A 12,039-nucleotide genomic window follows, 5' to 3' on the forward strand; every position below is an offset into this window, starting at 1 on the left:
CAGCTCGTAGCACAGAAACTCAGCTCGTACGTCGACACAGGCCAAGTCCTGTCGCCTTGTTAGGCAGGTCAAGGTTAATGCACCATGTGCAGAGACTGCTGGTGCTGTCTTTCTTTGCTGCATGGATGCATGCTGTATTAGTCATGCCTGGGAGTAGTGTGGGGATGTGGTTTTCTATTCAGTCGGGCAGTTTTCAGGTGCAGAGTGGCTTTATATTGTCACCCCTCCTTGTGCTCAGTGCTGCTTTTTCCATTCCATGGTGGAGTACTTGGAGTTTGGAGCTCTTCCTTGCTGGGTGCATTGCGACTTGCAGACAAGTTGCTGTGGGTTCCTTTTCAGTTGTTTTACTGCTGTTCATTTCTGTTTTGCTTTGCTGTTCAGTTCATCTCTCTAGGGGTTCCTATAAGGACAGTCAGGGCCCAGGATGAAGACCGTGGGGCCATCTCTATTGAGACGAATACTCCGCTTCTAGACAGGGACCCTTCACCCCCTGCTAGGCTTCTTTCTCCCTGGAGTGGTGCGACCGTTCTGCATAGCATAGTTTGCGGTTATTTCCAACAGTGTGTACATACCCTATCGCCGAGTGTAATACTCAAGTGTCACATGGGCTTTACATCTGGGCTACATATTTCAGTTGTGGTGCACGCTGTTATGCAGTGCATTAATCTATCTACTACTGTAGTTGTTAACATCACCCTGCATCTGTGCTGAGTGTGGTGCTTGTGAGCCACACAGACGTGACAACATGTGTCTACTTCAGCTACACAGCGGCCTGCCAACTATGCTCTCCCTCCAGCTTCCAGTCACAGATAGTGAGGTGAGGAAAGAAAAGTGGCCACACTCAGAAGTCCTGTCCCATACTGGGGGTGGACTTTGCTCCAACCTGAAAACGTTTGCTCAGGTGAGCAATCGCACGCATGAGCATACACATATTTGTATAGATGGGTCCACTCTTATATATTTCTCCCGGGCAATGCACAAGCATCGTAAATGTTGCAAACAGAAATTAACATTATAACAACAATAGTACTGCTATATCAACATAGAGCATGAAACTTAAAACGCTTTGCAATGTGTATACATATTTTCTCAAGTACCACGGTAGGTGACCCAAGGATTAATCATGTTCAGTGCCCCTGGCTGTATTGTTGATTTAACACACATGCTAGATGGGAACGAGCACATGCACCTCCTTTTTTATCGTCCTTAGAGAAAACATCATCCAAAACCACAGAGGCTGCTGGAGATGGCATCTGCCGAGCAGCTGACCACAGGTGTTAAAGGTCATCCACCAAGGGCAGCTTGACCTTAAGATCATCCTGGTAACCTACCATAGCCATCCAAATTCTTCTCCGACCCATCACCAGGGTGTAGATTACCTTTTCTCTCGGTAGCAACTCATCGGGCTATGAGGACTCGTGGATGTCCCACAGTAAGGTCAAGTTGCTCCTTATCCATGATAAAGCTGAGGCCCCTCTTTGCACCAAGATTCTGCTTCAAGCTCTCTGCCATAGGAAGCCAGCTCTGTAATACCTATCTGATATGGTTTTTCTGCTCCTCCCGCTGGCAGCAATATTCCCGATATGCCCTGGCGAGTTGTTCCTCCTTTTCTCTCTCTCTATAGCTTTCTGATACTCCAGAGAGTCCTCAGCCGAGAGCTGACCCATCCTTCTGGAGACTACAGCATATGAAAGAGTGGAGTACTGAAGGGAAATTGCAGGGTTCCCTAGAGCCCTGGCTGGGACTGAGACCATACTCACTGTTGTGGAGGGAGCTACAGAGTTACTTATTTTAGTTTGCACCAGGCTATAGTTACAAGTAGATGTCACAACCCAAACACTGTCCTGTCCTCCGCTCCGCGCATTCGCAAAGGGAGGACTAGTCTAGGCTCTGAATGTAAAGGAGGCTTATCTGGGGTCTGCATATAGGGGAATCGGTTTGGGGCTGTGTACATTGAGAACAGGTTTGGAGTCTGTATACAGATGAGACTGGCTTGTGGTCTGTATACAGATGGAGATTGGTCTGAAGTTTGCATAAAGGATTGAGCTGGGTTCTATATTATTGGCTATGTTGTATCTAGTTAGAGGGGACCACAAGTGATATGGGCTAGTGCAGTATATGTTCAAAGGACTGCTTATAACTGAAAACCCTGTATGACAACACATAAATCTGTTTTCATGCTTTTAGTAAATAAGACGACATGGTGTGCAAACGGTGTGTTTTTTGTTAAAAAAAATTCCATGCACCTATTAGCAAATCTTGCCGAAGACAATTTCAAAAATTGGCAAGCATGCTATACCACTCGAGCAGATGCCAAAAGGGGATTGGAAAAGTTAAGCCAGCAAACGTATGAAAAATGTCACTTTTAAATTGTATAGAAAGGTGGCTTATATAGAATGCTAACTGTTGATAGAAAAATGGCATGCTTCCAGTGTTAATTAGAGTAAGAGCCCCTTTACATTGAACAATTATCATTCAGATTCTCGCCAAATTGCAGAAATCTGAAGGATAATCTTTCAGTGTAAATGCCTGCAGAATCTGACCAACAAACAATTTGTTCAGCATTCATTTTGTGCAGGCATAAAAAAGTCAATCAGCCTGTGTAAACAGACCAGTCATTCATTTAGGAATGACTGCCTGCTTACTGTGAATGGAGGCAGGCAGGCAGAAGAAATCTCCGGGCTGCCTTGTCTCTATTCACTGAGTGATCATCACTTCTGGGTAAAAGGGCCCTAAAAGCCAGTGATGCTGCTAATTACTAGGATGGTGCTATATTTCCAAGAGTATTTACCCAGTATTAGTCTAGCTAGTAACATAAAAGTATCGATGCATACAAGGAAAGTGTTATAGTTACTAGCATAGTTAAGTGGAATGCCTTTAATGATAACTAGATTGACCCGATGTTCGCTACGCAAACATAAAATGTTTCGAGAGTGGTGGTTGTGAACTTCTAAATCTGCTGGGTTAGGTGATTATTTAGAGCACATGTGTCAAATACAAGGTCCGCTGCCTCATTTTATGTGGCCCACGGTGTGCCGGCAGCCACTCTCCACTGAAGTGATTACCAGCTGGGGTGCTGCAGCTCCCCGCTGGTAATCACACTGTTAGCGCTGATCCCGGCGCATACTCTGACGTCAGTGTGCAGCCGGGATCCTCCTCCCCTGAGTCCTCTGCTCTTCAGTTCCGCAGGTTAGGACTCAGGGAAGAAGCGTTCCGGACGCACACAATGATGTCAGTGTGCACCCGAGCTCAGCACGAGCAGAGGGGGAGCGGTGCTGACAGCAAGGAGGAGGTAAGTATATGGGTTGGGGGGAACTATAACTGAGGGGGGGGGTCATTATTACTGAGAGGGGTTAATATTTCTAAGGGGGGGTTAATATTACTGAGGGGGGGTTAATATTGCTATGGGGTTAATATAACTGATGGGGATAATATTATTACTGAGGGGGGTTAATATTACTATGGGGGGTTAATATTGCTGAGAGGGATAATATTATTGCTGAGGGGATAATATTACTGTGGGGTTATTACTACTGAGGGGGTTAATATTATTACTGTGGGGGTCGATATTACTACTGGGGCCACTGTGGGGTACCCTGTTACTACTGGGGCCACTGTGGGGGTCGCTATTACTAATTTTACCACTGTGGGGGTCGCTATCACTAATTGGGCCACTGTGGAGGTCACTATTACTAATTGGCCCACTGTGGGGGTCAATATTATTACTGGGGCCACTATGAGGGTCACTATTTTTACTGGGTCCACTATGAGAGTCACTACTTTTACTGGGGCCACTATCAGAGTCACTATTACTACTGCGACCATTATAGGGGTCATTATTAGAGCTCATTCACACGGGCATAATAATTTTTCGGTCGAACAAATACACTGCATATTTACGCAATCGAAAATTGTTTATGCCTGCATATTTGGGCACGCAAGAAAGAACACACATGGGCCCACTGAGATGGTGCACAAATATGCAGTGAATACATTGGTTACCTGCGCATTCACCACGTATTTGCGTGGCCCATTCACTTCAAAGGCCTATTGGGGTGTGTAGTACGCAACAAAATAGGTCATGCTGTGTGAAAATATACATCATGTGAATGAACTCATTGAAATCAATGGCTTCTATTCACTGCATATTATGTACGCAAATACGCTTGTGTGAACAAGCCCTTAGTTTACTGTCTTACAATCAGCCCTTTGAAGGTCACCATAAGCCTGATGTGGCCCTCGGTGAAAAAGAGTTTGACACCCCTGATTTAGAGTGTCACTTTGTATTTGGAGCAGATATCAAATATAAAAAAAGCCTACAGGTCTCTCTCTGTTTGTCTGTCTTTCTTTCTGTCTGTCTGTCTCGCTCGCTCTATCTGTCTCTTTCATTGTCTGTCTCTGTCTGTCTATCTCTCTCTCTGTTTCTCTCTCTTTCTGTCTCAGTATCACTCTGTCTGTTTGTCTCTTTCATTCTCTTTCTGTCTGTCTCTCTGTCTTTCTATCCCTCTCTCTCTGTCTCTCTATCGCTTTCTCTGGGTCTCTCTCTTGCTCTGTCTGTCTATTGCTCTTGTTTGGTCTGTCTATCACCATCATTCTGTCTGTCTATGGCTCTCTCTGTCTGTCTATCACTCTCTGTCTGTCTATCGTTCTTTCTCTCTGTTTGTATCTCTCTCTCTATTGCTATCTCTCTCTATTTGTCTCTCTATCGCTCTCTGTCTCTCTATGCTCTCTCTCTCCGTTTCTCTTTCTCTCTATCGCTCTCTAATATATAAAATGTCCGTGACAGCATATAAGGTGCAAATAAAATTCTCTCTTCTTCCTACATATAAGTGACGTTTCGACCCTTATGGGTCTTTCAAGCTTTTACATAAAAGCTTGTTAAAAACCCATAAGGGTCGAAACGTCACTTATATGTAGGAATAAAGAAAGAATTTTATTTGCACCTTATATGCCGTCATGGACGTTATATATATTGGAGATAAGTACTGTGAGTCACTGGCTCTGACTCATATTAGTGACGCTGCATATGGACTTGAATGTCCTGTCGTATCCTTTCATACACTGAGTGCTGTTGGTGATACCACTGTGAGGATTTTGACTCTCTATCACTCTCTGTCTGTTTCTCTCTGTTCCTCTATTGCTATCTCTGTCTCTCTATCATTCTCTCTTTCTGTCTGTCTCTCTATTGCTCTCTCTCTCTCTCTCTCTCTCTGTTTCTCTAACATGCTCCCTCTGTCTGTTTCTCTATTGCTCTCTTAATGTCTGTCTCTCTATTGCTCTCTCTGTATGTCTATCGCTCTCTCTGTCTCTCTATCGCTTTCTCTCTGTGTTTCTATCGCTCTTTCTCTCACTGTCTCTCTTTCTCTTTCACTCTCTCTGTCTCTATAGCTGTCTCACTCTGTCTCTCTATTGCTCTCTCTGTCTGTCTCTCTATCATTGTCTCTCTATTGCTCTTTCTCTCACTGTCTCTCTCTCTATTGCTCTGTCACTCTGTCTCTCTATTGCTCTCCCTCTCTCTGTCTCTCTATCATTGTTTCTCTATCACTTTCTCTCTATTGCTCTTGGTTGGGCAGTGTATGGTGCAGCTTAGCAGTGTATGCTGTGTTACATAGCAACACTTCACTCCTTCCAGATCATGCCTGAAGCACAGCAGCGCCACCCATAGACTTAACATTGTAACTTTCAACCCGCCTGGCAGGTCCCTAAATGTATTAAACTCACATTTGATGATTTACGTGCATGTGTGTCAACTAATGACATCAACGTCATACACCGCTGGTAATCACACTGTTAGCGCTGATCCCGGCGCATACTCTGATGTCAGTGTGCAGCCGGGATCCTCCTCCCCTGAGTCCTCTGCTCTTCAGTTCCGCAGGTGAGGACTCAGGGAAGAAGCGTTCCGGACGCACACAATGATGTCAGTGTGCACCCGGGCTCAGCACGAGCAGAGGGGGAGCGGTGCTGACAGCAAGGAGGAGGTAAGTATATGGGTTGGGGGGAACTATAACTGAGGGGGGGGGGGTCATTATTACTGAGAGGGGTTAATATTTCTGAGGGGGGGTTAATATTACTGAGGGGGGGTTAATAAAGAAAGAATTTTATTTGCACCTTATATGCTGTCATGGACGTTATATATATTGGAGATAAGTACTGTGAGTCACTGGCTCTGACTCATATTAGTGACACTGCATATGGACTTGAATGTCCTGTCGTATCCTTTCATACACTGAGTGCTGTTGGTGATACCACTGTGAGGATTTTGACTCTCTATCACTCTCTGTCTGTTTCTCTCTGTCTCTCTATTGCTATCTCTGTCTCTCTATCATTCTCTCTTTCTGTCTGTCTCTCTATTGCTCTCTCTCTCTGTTTCTCTAACATGCTCCCTCTGTCTGTTTCTCTATTGCTCTCTTAATGTCTGTCTCTCCATTGCTCTCTCTGTATGTCTATCGCTCTCTCTGTCTCTCTATCGCTTTCTCTCTGTGTTTCTATCGCTCTTTCTCTCACTGTCTCTCTCTCTTTCACTCTCTCTGTCTCTATAGCTGTCTCACTCTGTCTCTCTATTGCTCTCTCTGTCTGTCTCTCTATCATTGTCTCTCTATTGCTCTTTCTCTCACTGTCTCTCTCTCTATTGCTCTGTCACTCTGTCTCTCTATTGCTCTCCCTCTCTCTGTCTCTCTATCATTGTTTCTCTATCACTTTCTCTCTATTGCTCTTGGTTGGGCAGTGTATGGTGCAGCTTAGCAGTGTATGCTGTGTTACATAGCAACACTTCACTCCTTCCAGATCATGCCTGAAGCACAGCAGCGCCACCCATAGACTTAACATTGTAACTTTCAACCCGCCTGGCAGGTCCCTAAATGTATTAAACTCACATTTGATGATTTACGTGCATGTGTGTCAACTAATGACATCAACATCATACACCAAAGTTACAGCAAATGGGTCAAAGTGTGGTGCAAGAAAAAGCATGTAGGCTTACCTATATTAGATGCGTGTAATGTAGTATGCAAATGTGATAAAGAACATAGGATAAATGCTGCAAAGATTGATAGTTAAGACAGAGTTGTAAAGGGTGGGGTGTAGTAAAGCTGTGCATTGTGCAGATAGTGGTTGAGGTATATGGGGCATATGTTGTTTGTACTTGACTGTGTAGTAACAGTCTATGTTGTGGCCTGTGCGAACTTGTGTGGGTGTAATCTTGAACCCAGACTCAGTAACTATTGGAGGGTGTATAGCATCAGTCCTTCATGCTGGGTGGGACTTGTTCATCAATGAATGAAGCAGAGGTGACCCGCAAGGTAATACTGAGTGAGGTATGAAAGGCGGGGTTTAGCACACAAGTGGAGTTGTGTAGCCATAGTGATGAAGAGTACAAGTAAGTGTGAGTAGCTGATACAAGGCTGGGTTTGGCCGAAGAAGCTCTGAAAGCCTATGTGAGAGCTTGGGAAAGTGGAGTTGTGTGAGGGAACCCAGAAGAGTGTGCCCGGACAGTCAACCATGGAAGCCGGGGTAACTCCAGTCATTTTTTGCTATGTTCCCGAATGCGACAGAGACTTTCACCACAATGACTACGGCCGTCAAAACACTGTGTAGTGTGTTGACTGTCCATAGTGTCATGAGAGACTGTTAATAATAACCAAAGTGGCCTGCAAGTGACTATACATATACTTGAGAACTGTAATAATAGACAAAGTATCTGTGTTTGTGCTAGAGACTGAAACTTGTTCTTGTATGGACTGGCAAGCTGTAACAGTGTTGCTAAAGAGCAAGTCAGTATTTCTAGGGTGTTCAAATCTGTGTCAAGAGGTTCTGAAACTGTGTAACAAGTTCAAATGATTATGCCACTATTTCTGTTAAATGAATGTATCACTGGTTCGGTCGCCAAGTAAACCTGTTCATTTTTGGATTTTGTGCTCCATCTGCACATGGCAATCCTGTACAGTCTCTTGGCTTCTGTATGGCTCATCGGAGTCTATGGACACATTTGGAATATGCAATTAGAGCATGCATGTATGCTGAATGTTAACTGCAATGTGAAAAGGCCTAATAATAATACTTATTCTATTATTATTAATAATAATAATCCTACTACACTGTTAATACCAAGTGCCAGCCATTAGTTGCATCTGTTTTGGCATACTCATATGATTTTAAAATGTGTTTTTGCTAGGTTTATTGCAACATGGAGGAAAAGTCACACTGAAGGCTCGGTCAGACGTGCATTTTTTTTATATATAGGCGCGCAAAAAAAGCGCTGCTGAAAATGCGTGAACAGGTAAAGTTTCATATGCACAGCGCATTAAACTTTGCCCATTCACTTGAGCAGCTGCACCTGGAGAAGCACAGCTGCTCCACGAAGATTCCCTCATCACTGAACACTGACAGCACTGTCACAGTGTTCAGTAATGAGGGGACTCCCCACAGGGGTTAAGGAATCCCCTGCCACAGCTGTGGCAGAGTAGCGCAATGCTATCCCATTGCTTTCAATGGGGCTGGCACTGCTGCCCCAATTGAAAGTAATGGGATGAAGGCAACCCCCCAGGGATTTTTGGGGAAGGACTTGACATATAAGCCCTTCCCTGAAAATAACCCCTACCTAGCTGCTGGGCAAGAAAAAAAAATACATCACCTAGCAGTGTTGAAATGCCCTGCTGTAAGCAATGGTATCTATTCCCAGTGCAGGAGTTTCCATTAACGCCTTCTCCCATAGAAGTCAATGGAAACTCCTGCGCAAAATGCACCTATGTTCTGTCATTTTTAGGTGCGTGCTATTTTGCGCATATGAATGTTCCCATAAGACCCCATTGATGCTCGTTCGAGTATTAGCATACTCAATGGTGCTCGTTACTTGAACGAGCAGCACGCCGTGTTCGACCCCTCCCTAGTTTTTGGCTCCTCCCTGCTGTGACGTGCCTGTTTTGGCCCCTACCCGCCACAACGCAGTGCGTGTCAACAGCAAATTTTTTGACAGGAAGGCAGGAGGAGAGAGAGAACTCGAATTTTACGAAAAGCTTGTCTCGAATAACGCGGACCTGAGCATTTGGGTGCTCGCTCATCTCTAGTAAGAAGCAAATCTGAAATATGTATGACATTAACATTTATTGGGGCACATCTTTTAACAGTTTGTCTTTAACTTTTGGATTTACAATAAGTATAGGATTTTTAGCAGTTGTTCCAGGCTGGATTTTCCAAGCTTCATTACTCATTGAATTCTATGGTTTTACATACGTATTTTATTATGTACTGATTTGTAAAACTATATAATTCAAAGATGGTATACTTAGTTTTTCTCCTGAGTCTATGTATTGTAAGATGCAACCATGTAAATGGCCACTAGGGGGTTCTGATAGGGTTTTACCTGAGGATCTGTCTTGCAGGGAAAGGGTGTTTCCCCTGCTTAATTAAGTGGCACCTGAGAGACTTATAAAAAGGAAGTATGCCTCTCAGCTCTAGCTCCCAATCCTGTGAGGAAGTGGGGTGAACCACATGCTCTATGAATGTATGTAACCAAACCTCTGTTGGCATGCTGTGGCATTAGACCTAGTACTTAGGCTTTTGTGTAATGTTTCTAGTTGGCTGGCTGTTTCATTTATATGGCCTACACTGTAGGATGTAAAACAGAGTGAACCTGGGCTGCCAAGAATACTGCCTACCAAAGTGTGCCTGTGGCATGGCTTCATAGATTCCCTGTGAAAATGTGGTATAATGTACTACTGTGGTATTACATTTATACTGAACGAGCGATCAAATGATTGTAAGTTCAAGTCTCCTAAGAGAACTAAAAAAACTGTAAAAATAAATAAAAAATAAAAGTATAAGTTGAAAAAAAAACTCTTCATCATATTCATAAAAATAAAAAAATAAAAGCATATTTTATATATTGCTACATCTGTAAAAGTCCAATCTATCAAAGTAACATGTTATTAAGGCTGGATTCACACGGCTGTTGGCGTTTTTACGTGCACCCACTGGCACTGTAAAAACCCATGAACGGGCGCCCATTCAGATGGCACGGACCTGGCGCCGATATGCCGAGGCCGCAATCCCGTTGGATGGGGGTCGCGAGGGGAGACAGTTTAGCTCTGCGAAGCTGTTCACCCTTTCCCTCACCGTCTTTCGGCAAGGGGAGGAGACGGGATAGGGTGCGAGCTAGTGTGCTAAGTCACAGGTTCCCTTGGCGCAGGCAGCGAAGCCCCCTTCCATTGCAAACAGCTGGCAAGGAACATAGAGGAGAAGGGGGTGGAAGTTTAGTAGTCATGCTGCTAAATTTCCTCCCACCTCCCTTCTCCAGGAATCTATGTAGCCGGCAGCAGCGCCTGGCTAAAATGCCCTATCTTGACCGGCCGGGTGCTTTTAAGCCACAGAAATCCGCCCATGTGCACTGATTCATTGTAAACAAATGCATCAGAGGGGCAGTGTATATTAGCCAAGCGTGAAAACCCAGCTGCTATAAAAAAGTTTTTCAGTACATGATAGGGTAAATTAAATCGTACCACTGAAAGATACAACTTGCCCTGTAAAAAAAACAAAAACAAGCCCTCAAACAGCAACATAATAATCATCTTTATTTGTATAGCGCCAACTTATTCTGCAGCTATTAACATGGATAGAAAAATAAACTTTTTAAAGTGAGGAGAAAAAAAAGAAAATGGAAAAAAAACAGGGCCATGTCCTTAAGGGGTTAAAGAAAGCTATGCCGTGGAGTGCTATCCTGACTAACGCCACCCATCTTATATGGAAAAGGGGACAATCCGAATGTGACTCATGCAAGTTATCCCACTCTGCGTTTTATTTTTATCCTGAGGCATATATATGGAGGTTCTTTCCTGGCAGAATCAGCTCTATCAGCTGGTATTACATTGCTTAGTTATTCCTTTCTTTCTGAAAAGTCCAAGTGTTCTTCTCTAAAGTTGGGTCATGTGATCTCACCATGACCACCTGAGAATTATGTTTGTCTCTGTGACTTCTGCAGAGACAATCTTAGTCATCAGGGCTTTCATGTATGGGGAAATAACATGGACTTTTCCACATAGGCTCTTTACTGGCAAGGTGGGGGGCAGAAACTTATATCATAGTTAGGGTTCTAGCAGACGGCTGGTTCAGATCTCGCCGCGAGAATTCTTGCAGTGGGATGCCACCCGTGCCCCAGCAGTGACTTGCGGCTCACCTCCTGCAGAGTCTCCTCCTCTGTACTGCTATGTGCTGGTGCGTCAGCGGTGACGTTTCTGTATGGGCCTCTGCAAAGCTTGCATATAAATAGGACACGTTGCAATTTGTTTACCGCACAAGTTTTCACGTGGTCAAATCACAGCCATCTGCATAGGATTGCATTATCTAATGAAATTCTATGGCAGTGTGCACAGGCCGAAATTCTGCAGGGAAATCTGGCAGTGGAATTTCCGCCTGTGTGCATTCACCCTAAGGCCTCATGTCCACTCAAAAACTACAATCCGCACAGAATCTGCCGCGGATTTGCTTTAACTGGTATTTTTTTTGCATGCAGATATCCGCACACATTGCTATCCATGTGATAGCAATGTTGCTGATCCGCACCGAATCCGCGGCAAAATGGAGCATGCCACGTTTTTTCTCCCGCGCATGAAAAACGCAATTCTTTTAAAATGCCAATGATTCCCTATGGGCAAAATCCGCTGCGGAATCCGCAATTCCATTTAGCTAGTGGACATGAGGCCTTACGCTTCCAGCAAAGTATCATATTTGGGGCTGTGTGCTGTCCTTGTTGGTTTACAGACAGAACACAGCCTCATTGTAGCTTTTTAAAGCTATGCAAATTGACTTTTTTATGCAGACCAATGGTCCACGGGAAAAAACTCATCACATGTCCTATTTCCTGCCTGTATCACAAACAAAAAATAGCACATAATGCATGTCTATGCACTGGGTCTGTGTAAATCAGACAGGGGTCCATGTGCTGTCCGATGTAAATTGCACCTGAACATCTTGGGCACAACTCACACACATGGGAAGTATGCCCCTTGTCTTAATGATGATTAGAGTCTCCTGTCACACAGATATAAT

This window comes from Eleutherodactylus coqui, chromosome 8, assembly GCF_035609145.1.
Source record: "Eleutherodactylus coqui strain aEleCoq1 chromosome 8, aEleCoq1.hap1, whole genome shotgun sequence".
Classification (NCBI taxonomy): domain Eukaryota; kingdom Metazoa; phylum Chordata; class Amphibia; order Anura; family Eleutherodactylidae; genus Eleutherodactylus; species Eleutherodactylus coqui.